Source organism: Watersipora subatra, chromosome 8 (genome assembly GCF_963576615.1).
Source record: "Watersipora subatra chromosome 8, tzWatSuba1.1, whole genome shotgun sequence".
NCBI lineage: Eukaryota > Metazoa > Bryozoa > Gymnolaemata > Cheilostomatida > Watersiporidae > Watersipora > Watersipora subatra.
In genome coordinates this window covers 11,043,528-11,064,858 of record NC_088715.1, presented here as the reverse complement: position 1 = coordinate 11,064,858, position 21,331 = coordinate 11,043,528, and positions in this window count along the sequence as shown.

Here is a 21,331-nt window from a genome sequence, read left to right as displayed (position 1 = left end):
GTACTAAAGCAAGAGTAGCAGCTTCTGCAGCCAAATAGACCACAATGTGGAAATCATCCCTGTGGATTGGTTTTGGTGACAACTCAGGCACAATTCTGCAACCGGGATAAATTGCATTACATTGAATTACTGACATACTTTAACATTAGAAGTTTTAGTTGTATTTCAACTATGGTTGACTTGTAACATAACAAAACTTATAGCACTGACGCCTTGCACTGAGCTCAATATTTTTGTAGTGCCTAAAATACCGAGTACCTGGCAACAAGACTACATATGTCTATCCACTTACTTTCTCTCATAAAAACAAGAAGAGGCGGCTTTTATTTTTTTAAAGTAAAAGAAATTGACAGGGTATTGTCCTTATGTTTTTCTCACTGTATGCAAACCTTTATTTTTAACTGGAAGCTCAGCAACAGCAGAGTCAACAGGAAACATATTTTGTTAGCTCATGAACTGTTGGAACTTTGACCTTCTTACATAAACTTTTAACATAATGATTCAAAGAGCTGACGGAACAACTTGGAAGTAGCCTTTTTATAAAGAACACCACTCCATATATTCACTACTCCAAGTTTACATGTACATCTCTCATATTTATATTCACATGACTTGAACACAAAAATTATTTAACTAACATTATATTTACCCTTTGTTACAATCATGAACAAAAATATATACAATTTTATTAACATTTCTGGCATAATAATATGTTTTGCAAAAGAATAGAATAACTCCTTAGATTTAAACATTGTAAAATTGTACCTAAAGAAGTTGCCTCCTATTGATCCCATAAAATGACAACTTCTGCAAAAAGCCCTCTCACTTTGCTTATAAAGCTAGCTATTTCAAACAAGAAAAATGTATGCTGGCATAAATATTTAATTGTTCTATCAGAAGGACAGGCATTGTTTTATCATTTGCATTTGTTTTTGAAATTTGAACTGATCTGACTGCAAGTAGGTTTCAAGAATAAAATTGACAAAACTTGCTTGTGGTTAAAATGCTCCGTATTTAGTGAGTAGCAAATTTTAAAGGTATAAAGTGGTGTATGTGAAACAGCCCGGGAAGTATAAATATACAGTATATTCTTTATCCAATCATTCGCAATAGTTTTTTTTCAGTTGTAATAAATATTATCACTGACAAACTAGTTGTCACCTGACCCAGAAGCGACAATAATTTTTTTATTCTGACTGGCCCACCTTAAAACAAGCATCTGATCGTTAGCAACACAAAATATATTACTATTGCTATTTCTTACGCTATTAAACATGCTTTAAACCTAAATTTAGATCACAGAGAGAAAATAGAACTAACTGTGCCATTATGCCTTCTGTATTTTACACGGTAATTCAATTACTGTCAATAGCCTAAGATCCTATGGCTTTTTGTACATGTAGCTGCTCTATAAGTATTCTGTGCAACTTGTTTTATGTTGAGTATAATTTATTAGGTCAGCAGTAGTGTAATGTTAATTATTCACTTACATTCAAATAAATATAATAATTCGTGTTTTGCTGATTCTACATTTTTCTTCACAAAATAAATGTGAATAATTGTTTAAATAACAAATAGGTAAAACGTAATATAAGAGTAGCCCACATAAATGTTATTTGTTGATCTTTTAAAACTCATAAAAGTAGTTAAATTTGTTCCTCAAAAAATGATCAGACTGTCTGTTTATTAAATGTATAAACCGCACTATGATGATATAAATTTTACTGACCTTTAAAGTGACCTTTGACAGCCTGGTCAGCTTTAAGACACCTTAATTCAAAAAAATTCAAAGACATAAATGTCATGGAAAATAGAAACAAAATATAAATTGTACAACATATTTTTTTAATTTTATTTAAAGAAAACTGTAAATGGAAAAGAACAAATGTGATAGACAGGAATTGTCTTATCCTGCAAATTTGCTAAGTGTGATCGACTGTTCCTGAGACCTCACACATTATTAATAGATTTAGTATGTGACCAGCATAGAAGCTTCTGCTCATTCTTAAAATTTCTTTTCTTAAAGGTTGACATGCAAAAAAATTCACATTACAGTTATTTGATATCAAAAGATTCACCATGTCTTACTCTGTTGTGTTGTAGATGGAAAACATATGGGAATGTGAATACAAGCTCTTAAAAGCTCAAAAACGAACAGGTAATCTCAGCCACACGAGACCACCTTAGTTTGGATTCTCTTTCCAAAACGGCTCAAATATGACACAGCTGTGGTAGAGGGTTTCTGTTTACACTTTCATGCAACCTTCTCAGTCGAAATATTTTCATAAACACACTTCACGCATTCAATAAAACCATGTCTATTGTTCTTACGCGCCTGTTTTATTGTCATTGTAGTTCTGTCACTTTTAGCACTGGCATCTTATAACTTACCGTAAAAATTCATTTAGTTTTTAACCCTTACCTCGAAAAAGTACATATCATTGTCTGATAATCATGACGAGCCTGTTGGTCACCTGTGATAATGGAAAAATGCTGCAAAAACTATTTTCGAAGTATTGAGTCACATGATTAGTGTTATGTTTCTGCACAGAAGCAATTAAATAGAGTATTAAATTAGAGAAATGGTTTATTGCACACTCCAGAGACAACTGATTTGATAACAGAAAACCCAAGTATTTATATGTTTGGTCATAGAAAAGCTTTGTAAAAAGCTACAAGCATTATTAATAGCTATAATGAGACAGTACTATATAATATTAGCTTGTATAAAGCTTTAGCTAAAAAGCATAATGTTTGTTGGCAAAGTACCAGTAATACTTGGCACTTGCATGACACCTCCTCACTAAGCTAAAGGTTCTTTCTGGTTCTCTTAGACCTTCGGGGTTTGTCTCTACTATACTCATCTCCATCAGGTAGACGAGGGTTGCGTGGTCTTCTTCTAGACGGAGGTTGCTCTGTTACAGTTGTAGGGGCTGGTAGTTGCACTTTTGTCTCCTCTGTTATATCAGGTTTATCTCCAGGGTCTTGATCTTCTGTTGAGTATCTTGGTCTGAGTTGTTCAACATGTCTTCTCCAAGTAGGTCCCTTTGGTACCACTTTGACATTGAGACTACGAGTTCCATATATCTTAGTAACAATGGCTGGAACCCATCTAGGTTGTCTGTTGCGTCTAGGTCCATGATACAAGGCATAGCATATGGTGCTCCAAGATTGTAGCTGTGTATCTTGCTAACTGTCTTTTCTGCCGATCGGTTGACTTCTCTGGATTGATGAAACTGTGCTATGTGTGCGGGTGATGGCAATAGGGTGTCAATCTTGCATCTCATCTGTTTTCCATTCAGCAGCTGACTGGGAGAGTATCCTGTAGGAAGTGGTGTCCTTCTATAGTGCATCAGGAACTGTTGTAGTGCAGATTTAGGTGAGAGTGACGATTTCTTCATGGCTTGTTTGAAGGATTGTACTAGTCTTTCAGCTGCGCCATTTGTAGCTGGATGGTAGGGTGCTCCAGTGAGGTGAACAATGCTTCTCTCTTGACACCACTGCTGAAACTCTCCTGAGGTGAAGCTGGTAGCATTGTCAGTGACTATGGCGTGAGGGTATCCAAAGTGTGCGAATATCTCCTCTAAGATGTCTGTGGTAGCTCTGGTAGAAGTAGATGACGTCCTGTGTATGCATGGATACTTTGAGTAGGCATCTATCATCACTAGCCATTGGCTGCCCATGAAGTTCACTGCATGATCTAGGTGAAGACGACTCCATGGCTTCTCAGGTAGCATCCAGGGATGTATAGGATACTTCTGTGGAAGCTTCTGGTGTTCAGCACAGGCAGTGCACTGTCGGCTTGTCTCCTCTATATCAGAGTCAATGCGAGGCCAATAGACAGCAGTTCGAGCTAGCTTCTTCATTCTTTCCATTCCAAAGTGTCCAAGGTGAAGGATCTTTAATACTTCCTGTTGTAACTTGACAGGAATGACTACTCTGTTGCCATATAGAAGACAACCTTCAGTGATAGAAAGTGAATCTGAGATCTTGTGGAAGAGTGACAGCTGAGTCTCCTTCATCTCTTTGTTACCAGGCCATCCTTCTGCTGTGTAGCGCATTACTGTGGCTAGTGTTGGGTCTTTCTTTGTCTCCTTTGCTAGAACATTGTAGTCTGTAGAGTTGAGCTGTTGTCCAATAGTGTGAATAGTGCATACTGTATCAACATCATCCTCATCTTCTCTTGCATCAAACTCTTTATCAGGTCCAACTGGCAGTCTTGAGAGGACATCTGCATTTTGATGATGCTGGGTAGATCTGTATTCTATGGTGTAGTCATACTGATTTAGTACCAGTGCCCATCTTGCTAGTCTGTTGGCTGCTAGAGCTGGAACTCCTTAGGTAGGTCCTAGAAGTGTGAGAAGAGGTCTGTGGTCAGTTACCAAGATAAACCGTCGACCATACAGGTACTGGTGATACTTCTTTAGAGCAAATATGATTGAGAGAGCTTCTTTTTGTATTTGTCCATATTTCCTCTGTGTGCTGGTCAGTGTTTTTGAAACATTGGCTATTGGTCTCTCACTTCCATCAGGATAACGATGAAATAGTACAGCTCCCAGTCCAGTTTCTGAAGCATCACATGAGATTCCAATGTCAAGATCTGGGTTGAAGTGTGCTAAGACACTATCAGTTGATAGCATATCTTTCAGTTTGTTGAAGCTCTTTTATTGTTCAGTGCCCCACTTCCAGGTCTCTCCTTTGCGTGTCAGTTTGTGCAATGGTCCTGTGAGTTGTGACAGATTGGGTATGAACTTGCTGTAGAATTGTGTAGCTCCTAAGAAAGATCTTAGCTGAGTTAAGTCTGTTGGGACTGGCATCTGTTGTACTGCATCTGCCTTCTTTCCTTTAGTGATTCCCTTTGAAGTGAGTTTGTGTCCCAGATACTCTACTGTAGGTTGAGCAAAACAGCACTTGTCTTTTCTACATCTGAGCCCTTTTTCTTCTAATCTTTGAAGAAGTCGACGTAAGTTTTGTAGATCGCTCTCTGCATTGGCTCCACTCACTAGTATATCATCTAGGTATACTGCTACTCCTGGGAGGTCTTGTGTCAGTTGCTCCATGATTTCTTGAAAATACCCTGGTGCTGAGCTTATGCCAAAGGGCAACCTCTTCTGTGGTAGTACTCCTCGGTGTGTTGATAGTGCTAGTCGTCGTTGACTTTCTGGTGCCAACAATATTTGATTGTAGGCATCTGCTAAATCAATCTTTGTGTAGCAATAGCCTCCACCTAGTTTTCTGATTAGATCTTCTGGTAGTGGGATAGGTTTCCTATGTGTTTCTAGCTGATTATTGATAGTCTTGGAGTAGTCTCCACATACTCTGATCTTCCCTGCAGCTTGACCTGTTGTAGATTTGCGTACAGGTACAACTGGTGTTCCATACTGGTTGAATTGAGTTGGTTCCCATATGCCTTTAGCTATACCTGCTTCGTATGCTTGGTTGAGCTTTTCTGTCAAGGCAATAGGAACTGGTCTGGGTCGGCAGAAGACTGGCTTTGTTGAAGGTTTGAAGTTTATCTCTAGTTCAAAGTTCTTGAGACATCCTAGCTCGTCTTTGAATATTTCTGGAAATTCTTTGCACATCTCCTTACACTTGATTTGTAACCTCCCATCTGGCTGGTTCTCTGTGATTGTTGATACAAGGTTCTTTTGTAGCTTGTCATCAATAGAGATGCCTAGTTGCTGTATAGCAGTTCTTCCTAGTAGGTTGAGATCTTGTACAGCACTAATCACAAATGGTAGTCTGACTTCTTTCTGTGCATCCAATTGGGCAGTTAGCTCACAACTGCCAAGCGTCTCTATGAGATGTCCTGAGGCTGATTTGTAGTTAACTGTAGTAGGTTTTAGGTTTGGCTTTCCTAGCTTCTCCCATATTGATTTACAGATGAAGTTGTCACATGCTCCAGTGTCCAGTTCAAGTGTGAAGTTGTCTCCCTCCAGTTTGATGTTTTCAGCAAGTTTCACCATCTTGGTTGATGTGCATTCTATCATCTTTACTGGTTTTTTGCTGCAGATGATTTCTTTTTCTTGCATGCTCTTTCTATGTGACCTTGTTTAGAACAAAAGTTGCAGGTGGCTGCTTTGAATCTGCAGTCATCCGCTGTATGGTTAGTTCGGTCACATCTGTAGCATAGCTTTCCTTCCTTCTGCTTGTCAGGTGTAGAGTTGTTTTTCTGGATTGGTTTGTATCTTGATTTCTGTTGAGCAACTTTGTTGACTTTAGACGAGTTTCCATAAACTGTCTCTTTGGCAACTTTAGCTGCTTTTTCTGTTTCCTGTGCTACCTGTATAGCTTTGTTGAAGTTGAGTTCATTGTCCTTGACCTTGAAGAGAGATTTGAGAACTGCTTCATTGTTTACAGAGCAGATAAATCTTGTTCTGAATGCCTCATCTAATGGATCTGTAATGTCTATGAAGGCACATGTAGTTGCATCTTGACGAATTCTGGCAGCTAACTCTTGAATAGTTTCTCCAGGTTTCCTCTGCATGTCACTCCAATACTTGTAACGCTCTCTAACAATGAAGCGCTTAGGGTCATACTGGTCTTTGAGAAATTCCAGTATTTCATCCATGTTGAGGTCGTTGATCTGCTTGGGTGTTGAAAGCTGAGCTGCCATATTACTAAGCTGCTTGTAGAGTGTAGGCTGTTGGTTGGTGAGAAAAGTGCCAGCAATCTTGTCTTGATGAATAGAATTTGCTGCAATGAATGTTTTGAATCTGTCTATGTAATCTGTTAGTAGCTCTGCTGTTGGGTCAAAACCTGGGAAGGCTGGAACAGCGGTTGCAGCTGTTTCTTGTTTCCGTTGTAGGTTTTGTAGTAGTAGCTCCATCAGTTTCTTATTCTCCTCCATTCTTTCATCTTGCTGACGTCTGTATTCCTCTTGTTGCTGCTTGAACTCCTCATGCTGCTGTTGTCTATGCTCTTCTTGCTGCTTTCTCTGCTCCTATTGCTGTCTCTGGTCCTCCTGCTGCTTCTGCATTAGCTTGATCAGGTCTGCTACTTCTGCCATTGTAGTGGTGCAATTTTGAACAGTTACTCTTGTAATAAACTAGAACTCTTTGTATCGATTTTATCAATGATAATATCTGAACAAAACTCTTTGTAACTGTTCAAAAGAGAAATCCTTGTCGCCAATTAGCTTCTGTTATGTTTCTGCACAGAAGCAATTAAATAGAGTATTAAATTAAAGGAATGGTTTATTGCACACTCTAGAGACAACTGATTTGATAACAGAAAACCCAAGTATTTATATGTTTGGTCATAGAAAAGCTTTGTAAAAAGCTACAAGCATTATTAATAGCTAAAATGAGACAGTACTATATAATATTAGCTTGTATAAAGCTTTAGCTAAAAAGCATAATGTTTGTTGGCAAAGTACCAGTAATACTTGGCACTTGCATGACAATTAGATTACTATATGACGATTAGTTCAAGCCGAAAGAAAACTGTAAAGAAGCGAGCATCTATATTTGATACGGGGTCTTCGGTAAACCCAAAAGTGTTTGTCATAAACTAGTGCTACGATAAATTTTATATTGAGATTTTCATTGGCCTTTCAATTCACGTGAGGACATCACGTGACAAGACAATAACCAAACCGTTATGGCTACGTCAGAGAAATAAACGGATTCCAATCTACGGCGGCTTTTCGTCTTTGAGCTTTTAAGAGCTTGTAATCATATTTCCACATATTTGGCACCTACAACACAAGAGAGTATAGCCTGTCTTGACAAACTGTTGTTTTTGCGGAGTTGTTCCCCTGTCGAGCGAGCGAACAACACAACAGCTTGTCACAAGACGTACTGCACCTGATGCATCAGCTGCAATGCAAGGGAGTTGTTCTCTTCCATCTATGCAACTTGGCCCCGATGGTATGGCCGTCGCTCCATTGGTAATCATAACAGATTTTGCGCAAAAGTTTATGTAGAAAAAAAATAAGATAACAAAGACGTTTAACTAAAGACCAGTCTCTATTGTAAACGTTAGTAGAGTTTGAGAATAAAATAAGTTGAAAATAAATTCTATAAAAACAAATAAAACTGACTGATACAAAAATAGAAATAAAACTGACTGAGCACAAAAATAACAACACGTTTAGTCGCTGTTGTTGCCTAAGTTCTCAAGTTCTACTAAAGTTCACCGCAGAGATTGGTCGCTGGTTAAACGTTATAATCTTATTTTTTCTGCACAAATCTTTGCTCGAAATTTGTTATGATTACCAATGGCGCGACCGACATAACATTGCAACCAAGCTGCTAAGACGGAAGAGAACAACTTCCTATAAGTGCAGCTGATGCATCAGGTGCAGTACGTCTTGTGACAAGCTGTTGTTGCTCGCCCGCTCGACGGGGAAACAACTCTGCAAAAACAACAGTTTGTCAAGACAGGCTAATTGTCAAGACATGGTGAATTTTTTGATACCAAATAACTGTAATTTGAATTTTGTTGCAAGTCAACCTTTAAGGATGTCAGTGTATTACCTGCTATTATTATCAGCCTAAAGCACCTGCCTGACATGTCAATCAACTAGCTTATTCATTTCATTATTAGCTAATCAAAGAAATGACTTCATCGTCTCCTTGGGCTTTGCTCAATTTAAATAAACCATATAATTAAGAAAATTAAGCACTTTTTTTCTGGAATTTTTTCTTTGTTTTCCATCTATATAAAACTACTTTGTTCAAAGGAATTTACTAAATTCAACAATGTTGTAAACAGTAGATGGTGTTGATTAAATTCCATTCATACTATCCTTTTAAAAATGGATCGCCACAGGCACAACCCTTAGCATTGTTACGCATGTCAAAGAAAAATGGCTAATGTTCAACTAATTAGCTCAACTATAGTTTAAATAATTTGCTACAAATGTCGTGTTAGTTAGTCTCAAGTATTGCCAGTTTTTATTAGATTCAAAACTGATTTATATCTCGTACACAAGTATTATAACATTCCAAAATTATCAACAGGAGTGACTGATTATAATACTTCAAAATAATTTTATTTTAAAACATAAATAGTATGAATGTAGAAACCTTGTTTGTATATTGCTTTTAAATAATCAAGATGGTAATCACTTCATAGTGGTAAGACAACTCCCAGGTGTATGTACAAAAATTTGAACGATGAACTTGCACCAAATGTTTGTTGATTTTATCAGAAATTAAAGGCATTGATTTAGTATTTGCAATGGTTTTTGATGTTTGAGGTTGTCTGACTTCTAAGATGTTTCACGATTAAAATCAACAAACCTTTATGTCGGCTGAAACGCTCCAAACAAATAAATATGCCCAGACTTGCCTGAAATAATATACATAGCCATGAGGCTGTTTGTATCTTGCTCATATTTACATTGGCTATTGCTATCAACTTTTTAAAAATCCATTTATTCACCGAACCAACTCTGCAAATAAAGAGTTGAATAACATTTGTCTGACAAATTGTTAATGTAATAATGTGGTTAATTTATTAGTGTTGCAAATAGATTTTTTCAAGTAGCTCTTAATATTGGGTCCAATTGAACTAAGTCGAGATATGAGAATACGACATCTAAAAAAACTGGTTGGCAATACAGCTCTGGTTACGCTGGATTAACGCATTTAGCAGGCTAGTTTTTGAACAGGTGGTGCAGAGGTAGTTAATGTTTACTGCAAATCAGTTTTTGTCCATGGTTATGCCACTGATTTTTGGTATGATAATTTTTAAAACATTATTATTAGTTATTATAAAATATTTACAAGCCAAGATATATTCATGCATGTCAGCAAAGGTTTTCATTAAAAACATTCATCACAGCCACTCACATGGTTTCAGCTCATATAATCGGAAAAACTATACCACTGCAGTAAACCTAGACTCTTCATGGATTATATCTGGATATTCCTCCTCATGTTTAATCTTAGGATAAGTAGCTCTCACTATTTGGTATACACAGGTTAATAGTGTCCATTGCTCTGCTATTGTAAGACCTTCTGGGTATGTCCAAAATACAATTGATCTGTAGATGCGGGACTCCTTTTGTCTCTGCATACCATGTTGTATACATCTCATGTTACAGCTGCCTTTCATATAGTTTCAAAATCTCAACATCTGGATACTTGGGTACTAACAAAACATTAAACTTTCGATATCTTTAGATAATTTATTTGAATGCTGATTGGAAGTTATATGACACCCACATTGTAGTAAAATATCAGCAAAAAATCCAATTAGCTACAAAACCTACCACGGTAGTGCTGGTAGTTATGATGGCCACTCTCAATGGATTATGTTTTCTAAATGGATGTGGTTTCATAAGGCCAGTAGTTCTCTGCACTACTGCAGCACACTTAAAACCAGTCTAAAGAACCGAATGGCACGTATCATGGTTTGTGCAGCAGACAATTGTGTCTCTCAAACTCCATGCATTTCTGTTTGAACACATAAAAACGAAATATAAGACGGGTGTTTAGTAGCTTCTGTAAGAGTTGGAAACATTGAAAGTTGAAGGCTGTTGCAGACAGCATAAAAGAAAGCATTAATCAATCAATTTGATGACATAAACTTTAATGACCTTTAGAGTGACCTTTGGTAAACTAATCGGCTTTAAAAGTTGACTTGCAACAAAATTTACATTACAGTTATTTGGTATCAAAAGATTCACCAAGTCTTACTCTGTTGTGTTGTAGGTGCCGAATATGTGGAAATGTGATTACAAGCTCTTAAAAGCTTAAAAACGAACTGCCGTCGTAGATTGGAATCTCTTCATTTCTCTGACGTAGTCATGGTAGTCTGGCTATTGTCTTGTCACGTGAAGTTCTCACGTGAATTGAAAGGCCAATTAAAGGTTCAGTATAAAACTTATCGTAGCACTAGTTTATGACAAACACTTCGGGTTTTACCGAAGGCCCCTATCAAATATAGATGCTTGCTACTTTACAGTTTTGTTTCGGTTTGGTCTAATCGTCTAGTCGTAATCTGATAAATGTGACCCAAACTTCGTGATTAATTTTTGCAGCATTTTTTGATTATCACAGGTGACCAACAGGCTCTTCATGATTATCAGACAATGATATGTGCTCCTTCAAAGTAAGGTTAAAAAGTTAAATGAATTTGTACTGTAAGTTATAAGATATCAATGCTAGAAGTGACATTATTACAACGACGATAAAACAGACGCTTAAGAACAATATACATGGTTTTATTGAATGCGTGAAGTATATTTGTAAAAATATTTGGACGAATGATGATTCTTGAAAGGTTAAACAGAAGCCATCTCCTACAACTATGTCACTTTTGAGCCGATTTAGAAAGAGAATCCAATCTACGGGGGTCTCGTGTGGCTGCGATTAACTGTTCATTTTTTGACTTTTAAAAGCTTGTAATCACATTTCCACATACTCTGCACCTACAACACAACAGAGTAAAACATGGTGAATCCTTTGATACCAAATAACTGTATTGTGAATTTTGGTGCAAGTCAACCTTTAAGGTCATTTACTGACTAGTTTATCTACATTCGACTCATCGTAAATTGACTGTAAATTTGAACCTCAACTTGATTTACTAAAGTAATAATTTAATGCAGTATTGGGGTTATTAAAAAGCCCCCTTCAGATAGAATCGTTGGAGTAACCTTGGAACAGAAGTTAGTTGAGTGTAACAACAACAACAACAACCAACAACTGTTAAAGATAAGTTGTGCATCATGTTGAAACATGCATGTATCTAATAAAAATGAAATGGAAGAATAACAACCCAGTAAACTATTATGATTTACAACATCTTATCTTATTGGTTCTTCATTTGGTAGTTGTATGAGAAGTTGGGTTGATAAGCAAGTAGAACTGACACAAATGTGACTAGCAAGTAACAAGTCATGTAATCACAGATAGAGATTGATGTTCACAGTAAATAATAGAAAGGAATTAGTAACATATGTCTATCTAATCATTCTGTAAAATATAGTTTAGGGAATACAGGCTAACATGAATGTATCACTTACATTTACTTTTTATAAAGATTAATGAACATACGCATCCATTACTAATGTTAGTATTATTACCATTGCCATGTGAGACAAAATAAAATATGAAATAAATAATATAAAGAGAAAGCTTGGTCACATGAGAAAAGTTGGATAATTTATAAACTAAACAAAAAACATGTAATTATGTAAAAAAACTAATTTAAATATAAATAAAATGAAAATTTAATAAAAAGAAACTTGTAAAATGCAATCACGTTTTTTTGCAGCTCTATATAATTAGGCTACTAATACTAGTGTTTAGCGTACTTTGGGGCTTTACCTGCACATTTTGTATGAAATCTAGAAGGTCGTACTCGTTGTCGAATCAACATAATTACATACTTTCATTATAATGTATATATAAAAATATTCAAAGTATTTACCATTTTATATATTCAACAAATTAAAAAAAGAACTTTCTAAATAATTGCTACTATACAATGTATAATGTATATTTAGTCAAAATGATAGCTATTAACTTTATTTCTCTGAATCTCACATGAAAAAAGAACTATTTTAGCTTTCAAAAGTCATTAAAGCTTACTTTGCAGAAAGTCTGTTTACCGCTATAGGCCAACCCTTTGGGAAATTCCATGATTAACAAGAAACTTGAGGAGACATGGTAAAATGAATGGTTTCCATAAATTTGATAGTTCTGAAGACCACTGATATTGCTCATACACAGTAAAATGTAGTTAGTATAAATCACAAAAATTAAAATTAACATAAAGTAAAAGTAGAGTACAGTGGCTAAAATACAAAGATTAAAATGCAATGCAATTCTTGTCTGTTTGACATGAGCTCTCAGTATGTTGTATACGCAGGTTGGTAGTAGTCACCACTCTGCTATTGTAAGCCCTTCTGGGTTTGTCCAAAATACTATTAATCTGTAGGTGCTTGACTTTTTCTGTTTCTACATACCATATTGTACATCTTATGTTCTTGTTGCCTTTCAGATGGTTTGTGACTCTCCACATCTGAATACTTGGATACTAACAAAATATTAAACTTTCCTTACTTTTGCTAATTTATTGAATATCACTTAGAAGTTATGTGATATTTACACCTTTTTTTAACAAATTATTATGGAATATTACCAAACTTTTGTAACAGTTTAAATTTTTTTGAACTTTGGTAAAATCTTAAAAGAAGTTAAACCTTTACAAAAGATTCACTTAACAGTTAATTTTTTTAAGTTGACCTAGTACCGTACGGACACACAGAATTATACAAAAAATTTATTTCATTGTCATATTAAAAGCAGGAACGCCTTAAACCATAAAAGCCTTTATCACAAAACACCAAAACAAAGAGCAGTTAAAGATAAGTTGTTAACCATGTTAAACATAAATTATGTGTCCAGTAAAAATAAAATACAAGTATGACAGGTCTGTAAACTATTATTATTAACAGCATCTTATTTTATTGGTTCTTCATTTAGTAGTTATATGAGAAGTTGGGATGATGAGCAAGTAGTGCTGACATACATCTGTCAGTGTTTGTTATATGCATAAATGTGACTAGCACGAAACAAGTCATGCATTCAGATAAGAATGATATTCTTACAAGTGTCTGTTGTTTCCATCTTTTCAAATATATTTTGTGCAATACCACAACAGAATATGAGTGAATTGTTGTTTGTCTAATTTATTAATTTTTTATTTGGTTGAAGTAGAGCAGATCAATTTTGGTTATAGGCCTGCGCTTATTGCTAGGTTTTGTACTAATACGATGCCGTAGCTATTATTTTTGAAGTTATCCTTCCTTTTGCTCAATGGAGCAATTGTAACATATGGCTAATAATTTATGAAAATATATACTCACATCTTTTGTAGCAAAGAAGGACTCAATCTTCCTTTGTGCTAACATGTACATATATCTGTGTGGTACTATGTAATCCTATTGCTTACTCTACTTATCACATTTTTTATGACAAGCCATAATAGTCCTAAGCTCAGATGTCAACATAACGTGAGCATCGTGTATCACATCATTCAACACTTATCCCTTTCAGTTTTACGTGTTTCACACCTGATCAACGACGAGTTCAATAATTAACTAAGTGACTGATAGCGAGACCCACATAATACATTGGATTAGCAACTCCTTTTGAAGTTACCCTTCCTTGTACTTCACATTTGACATAGAGCATGTCGAACATAGGCCTATTCCATTCTATTTTACTTGTTTCATGATTGATCACCCATGCACTCAGCCGCTAGCTAAGGGTCCGATAGCTAGAAGCGCATAAAAGCTGGATAATTAACACATAAAAGCACATAGAGCCGGATGTTGACTAGTTTTTTCAGCTTCTTTTTTTTAAAGGAGTGACGGTTTCTTTAGCTTTTAGCGCAAGGCAACGTCTCTCAGATAATCTTTTCATATTGTAATTCATCGACTAATATATTGTCGATAATATATAAAATTTACTAGTATTTATATCTGTTTTTTATTGCTAATAGTTGACAGCTTCATGAACATCTACAAAAAGCAACATAAAAGTTGTTTCCCCACGTTACCGATAAACAAAATTTTGGTTGGTTCCCTAGGTAAAAGGTTGACAATGGTCAGGGCAGTATGGCTCCCAAGATTTACTTCAACAGCCAGCCCCTAAGCACTACACCACAACTCAAGATTATCCTGTTTTACTGTGGGACAATGAGAAAGGTTTGGCCCCTATCCACCGCACCAAGCTAAAAAACCATACCCTTTTTTATGAAAAAACTCTAGAGTGTCTGGCCACCAAAAACATCCCTAAAGCGTGATTATTTTTAGACTTCAATGATGAATAGAAGAGTTTGAACCTCCTGGGGTGAAACATCGGCCTATGGATAGGTATTTTACTTGTTTCATGCCTGATCACCCATGCACTCAGATGCTAGCTAAGTGACCTATATCTATATCCTGGCTATCACATGGCACAAATTGCCATACTCTGCGCTATGCCTACAATCTTTTGGGGACTATCTGAATTCTTCTTATGTCATGTTCTCTATGTCCCAATAGTACAACGGGCATAATACATTGGCTTAGCAATTTCTTTTGGGGTTACCCTTTCTTGTACTACACATTTAACCTAGAGCATGTGAAACATAGGCCTACCCCTTTCCATTTTTCTTGTTTCATGCCTGATCACCCTTGCACTCAGCCGCTAGCTAAGTGACTGATAGCTAGAAGCACATAAAAGCAATTATCTATTCAAAATTACACCTGGGCTAACTTTTTCAATCCTTACGAAAGCTGAAATTCATTAATTTATAACCGTTGAAACTCCGATTTCACATAGAATAATTATCCAGTGAGTAGATAGTCCTAATAACCGAGTGCTAATTTTACCTTACGATACACACACTAAAAGTATCACCTTTGTTATTTATCCATGTTCATCACCGCTTGTGAAATATATGATAAAAACAATATCAGCTTCTGTATATTACTTATACATTTTTGGGTTGGTGATTGATAGAACTGGATTATTCTACCAATTATTCTACAACGTATTTGAAATGGCAGTTTATTGAGCGGAGATGCGCTGTTGTCTGGGATTATTTTGTGATACTATCTAATAGTTTACTCAATAAATGTGCATATTATATGCTTTGGCAGGTCACAAGTAAAATAATAGAAGTTACAATAAAGTGACCTTGTTTTGCTATGTGTGGATATACTTAACACAAAGGGTCTACTTTGAAAAAAACTTGAAAACCGAATATTTATAACGTTAGGGTGAGGCCTAATGTTATAAAAAGCTAGTTGCATGCCACTAGCTTCTAATATGGCAAGGTAACTTTTTTTTCTTAGAGGGAATCAATTAATAGTACCATTATCAGTTACAGTCAATTAGACAATTTCATAAACATTAATCCAACCAGCTCCTGGTAAAGGTCATGTGCTTTCGAGAAAGTAATAAACTGTTTGTTTAAATTTGTGTGAAACTCTGTTTTTGGTCTACTGCTTGAATTTCTTTTAAACTCATATCCACATTCATCAATTATTTTTTAAATTAAGAGACCCGTAAGTGACCTGCAGGAACACGATAACACAAACAGATCAAATAATAGGTAAAGAGGTTGCGTAGTTCATGTTAGATTTAAAGGTAGAAATGAGTTACAAGGGTACCCGAGTCTGGAAGAAGAGGATTGTATCTCTCAGTTGGTGGTCTTTTTTAGATTTAATGTGTAGTGTAAGTGAGCCTAGAATGTTTAGAACGCAATGCAGTGGAAGAGAATGCTGGGGTTAATAAGGAAATGCATTATTAAAGGGTAGGTAGGTTGAGTTTGTAAATTACACCTTGTTTCTAGCTGTGAAGAATAGTCTGTGCATGAATTGAGATAGTATTGGGTAAAAGTGGGTAACGAAGGTTCAGCTTAGCGGAGAAGTATTGCTGAGAGTCAGTTGAGCCTGTTAGATAGATTAGTTATAGTTGATAGTTATGGGAATGAGAGTCAGAGCTGTTTATAAGCAGAGATAATTTAGAAAGTCTAGTAAATAAATGTGAGTCATATGAAGTCACACCGATCATAAATTTAGTTGTCACCAGCTATAAGTAATGTTGCATGGGTAACTGATTAATAAAGCATTATCATAAATTATATGTATACTTATATTTCTGGTTGGAGTATGTTAGTGATGAGTCATAGTCACCAGTCAGTTATCAAACAGTAGTCATGGGTACATAAATACCATGGATATCTTTTTTTAAGTTTTAGAAACATAAGTTAATGTCTTTACATTTCAATAAAGCCATGTATGCATGTCAGTCACAAATTTCATCTTTCTCTTTTTAGTTTTTTCATCTCGGTACCTTTTAATAAAACTGAGAAGCTAAGTCTTAATATTAGCAAAAACCATCAAGTAATCGGATGCCAACTTTGGTAGTAGCGTAAGTAGTTTCAAGTTTCTACAAGAATACAATTACAAGGTTCGGTAACTGCAACCGTGGCAAGTTATCATAATTTATGTTTGAAGTATTCACAATTGGTGGACTACTTTGTGAAAAGCAAGTCATAGAAAACAAGTGATAGAATAATTTAAAGATTTCAAAGCTTCAAGTATAATGTACTATAATAGAAGGAAACAAGTATTTCAACTATTAGAATGGTATAGAGCATATGTGTATGCTGACAATTGTTTTACACACGCATACATCCTAGTTAATAGAGTAAAATATACTAGCTTATCATGGATTAAACTGACGTATTCTGATTCAATCGTTTAAAACTGTCATTCATGATTAATCACTGTTTCACCGCTGCACTATTTCATCAGGCAGAAAGCAATTATCAGACCAGTTTGAATTTGCTAAACCTAATTGCTAAACCACAATGATTGCCCTAATCTTAGCTGGCTACTCGTATAACATTCAATATTTACACTAAATCCTGACTCCCCATTGATTCCAAACAACATATTAGTCACTCACATACATATGGAACTTAACACATATTCATCAATAGATATATTTGCTCTCTCATACGGGCATAGCATACTCATTATACTGAACATAAAGGTAATTGCTTTAATGTCATTCTGTTCACTGAAATCATTGGCCATTGTCTTTGTAGTTGGTTTATTTTTTTTTTGTGGTTATACTTTGTCTTATCATTGAGCTGATTCTCTCAGTTATATATTACTTTTATAAACTCATTGCGAAGTGTTTTGAGTTGTTGTGGTAAACAATAATAGTAGTTGGCAGTCTAAACATCATTGCTAGAGTTTAAATTGTCAATGGTAATGATGATTTTTAAAGTTATTTTGTTTGTAATAATTTGTGATTCTGAAAGCTAGAAAAAATTGGCACCAAAGTACATGTTTTGCACTGTGCTGATTTCAATTCGAAAATATATTTTTACGTTCCCATTGTTTTTTTTCTATAGAAATACTTGATAGTTTTATTAATTTAGGAGGCCAGACAATCTGCAATTTCAAATTTTCATTTGCATCTAGCTATATTTCAAATATTTGTTATAATATTATAATATTACAATATCACAGCTGATTATCCGTATGCCTACCTGCTAGCCAAATGACCGATAGCTAGAAGCACACAAATCAAAAATATATTATTTGTTACACTTGAGTAAAACAAAAACAAGTTGTAAAAAGTGATCATACATTTCACTATGTGCCAATCTACTTATAACAAAAGATCTACTTAAAAAAAAACTTGGAGGCTTTTTCGTTCTAACATTAGGGTACCACTAGTTTTTACTACGTCAAAATAGATTTTGTTTTTTATCTCAGGAAATCAACCCATTGTATAATTACTAATTACAATCAACTACAAACTTATTACCAAAAAATAAAATATTAATCTAGCACATTACATGTGAAAGAACCAGTTTTCTAAACGAGAAGTTATTGCAAGATGAAATCCAATTGGTTGCCACAGTTGGCAAAGTATTTAAGTTATCTTTAATATAGTTACCATTAATCCAGCAGCTGCTTTTGACTTTGACTTAACATTTCTACTGATCTTAAAAAAAAGTAATAAAATTATCCTTTGAACTTTTGTAAAAGTTTATTTTTGTTCAACTTTTTGGGTTTTCATCTTTTTTTATTAATCTTTATATTCATCATTTAACTTTAAAATTTAGAGATTGCTAAGTGTGCCTGCAGAAACACAATAACCCAAACATATCAAATAATAAGAAAGAGGTTTGTGTTAGATTGGAAGTGGGAAAGGGGTAAGAAGGGTAACTGAAATGAGAAGGAGAAGATTGTATCTCTCAGTTTAGGGGTATATTTTAGGTGTAATGTGTAGGTGTAAATGACTCTATAATGTGTTGAATGCATCAAAAGGTGAGATTTGAATTAACAGTGCAACGCTTTATCAAATGCTAGATAGGTTGAGTTTGCATATTACATATCAATTCTAGCTGTTAAGAATAGTCTGCGCAAATGAATTAAGATAGTCTTGGTTAAAAGTAGGTAACCAAGGTTCAGCTTAATAGTGTAGTATTGTTGAGAGTCAGTTGAGTCTGTGAGATAGGTGAGTTATAGTAGATAGTTATCGGAATGGGAGTCAGAGTTGTTCATAACTAGTGCTAAACTAGAAAGTCTAGTAAATAAATGTAAAGCAAGACAAGTCACATCAGTTATAAATTTAGTTGTCCTCAGTCATAGGTAATGTTACATGAGTAAATGAATAATAAAACACAATCATAAATTGAATGTATCCTTCCATATTTGGTTAGAGTGTGTTAGTAATAAGTCATATTCACTAATCAGTTATCAAGCAATAGTCACAGGTACATAAATACCATGGATATCTTTTTTTAAGTTTCGGAAACATAAGTTAAGGTCTTTACATTTCAAATAAGCCATATATGCATGTCAGTCACAAATCTTATCTTTTTCTTTTTAAATATTTCATCTTGATACCTTTTAACAAAACTGAGAAGCTAAGTCTTAATATTAGCGAAAACTCTCAAGTAATAGGGTGCCAAATCTGGTAGTAGCATATATTACTGTCAAGTGTCTACAAGAGCGCAATTGCAAAGTTAGGTAACTGCAAACGTGGTAACTTATATTAACTTAAGTTTGAATTTATCAATATTGCTGACCTAATTTGTGAAAAGCAAATCATGGAAAACAAGTGATGGAATAATTTAAAGATTTCAAAGCTTCAAGTATAATGTACTATAATAGAGGGAAATAAGTATTTCAACTGTTAGAATGGTATAGAGCATATGTGTATGCTGACAATTGTTTTACACACGCATACAGCCTAGTTAATAGAGTAAAATATACTAGCTTATCATGGATTAAACTGACATATTCTGATTCAATCGTTTAAAACTGTCATTCATGATTAATCACTGTTTCACCGCCGCACTATTTCATCAGGCAGAAAGCAATTATCAGACCAGTTTGAATTTGCTAAACCTAATTGCTAAACCACAGTGATTGCCCTAATATTAGCTGGCTATTCGTGTAACATTCAATATTTACACTAAATCCTGACTCCCCATTAATTCCAAACAACATATTAGTCACTCACATACATATGGAATTTAACACATATTCATAAATATATATATATATGCTCTCTCATATGCACGATATACTCATTCTTCTAGACATAAAGGGAATTACTTTATTATCATTCTGTTCACTACAAATCATTGACCATTGGCTTTGTAGTTAGTAAATTTTCCTTTTGTGGTTTTACTTTGTCTTATCATTGATATGATTCTCTCAGTGATATATTACTTTTATAAACTCATTGTGAAGTGTTCTGAGTTGTTTTAGTAAACAATAATAGTAGTTGGCTGTCTCAACATCCATACTACGGTATAATTTGGCAATGGTAATAATGGTTTTTAAATTTATTTTATTTTTAATAGTTTGTGACTCTGAAAGTTTGAAAAAATTGGTACCGAAGTACATGTATGCACACTGTGCTGATTTTAACTCGAAAAGATAGGGTTACGTTTCCATTGCTTTTCTTATAGAAATACTTTTTTTATTAATTTAAGAGACCAATCAATATGCAACTTCAAATTTTCATTTGCATCTAGCTATATTTCAAATATTTTAGTAATAATATAATATTGCAATATTACGCCTGATTATCCGTACGCCTACCTGCTAACCAAGTGACCAATAGCTAGAAGCACAAAAATCAAAGTTATATTCTTTGTTACGCTTGAGCTAACTTTCCCGTTGCTTACCAAAACTGAAACTATTTAATCCATACCAGCTGAAGCTCCAATCGTACACAGAGTACCAATTCAGTGAGTAGATATTCTTAATAACAGTGGACTAATGGTATATTATGATACACAAACTGTTAGTATCACCTTTATTAATTTATTCGTGCTTATCACCGCTAGTAAAATATATAATAAACACAATTTATGTTTTTGCATATTACTTATATCTTGTTTTGTTGTTGATTAATATAAGTGGATTATCCTCCTAGTTAATCTACATAGTATTGGTTTATGGTTCAATTTACTATCAAACAAAGATGGGGGGAAAGATGGCTGCTTTAAGTAGTTTTTGCTAACAGCTTCTAAATAAGGTTTAATCTCGTTTATTGACTGTTTTAACCAATTTATCTTGCTGACTAATGCAACTAAAATCTTACAGTTAAACTTCCCAGATGCTGCACTTACCCATCAAATTTTTAAAAGAACTGAAATTCCTAAGAAAAAAATGTCCTTTTCCCATAATCCGATGTTTATATTAAGAATAAGAAACATATATAATAGATATACCTTGAGAATAAATGATAAGAATAGAAAATAAACGTCTGAGACTTTAAATACTGAATAGCCACCTTCTATTTCACTCAATAATCAATTCTTTGGCCAACCCTGC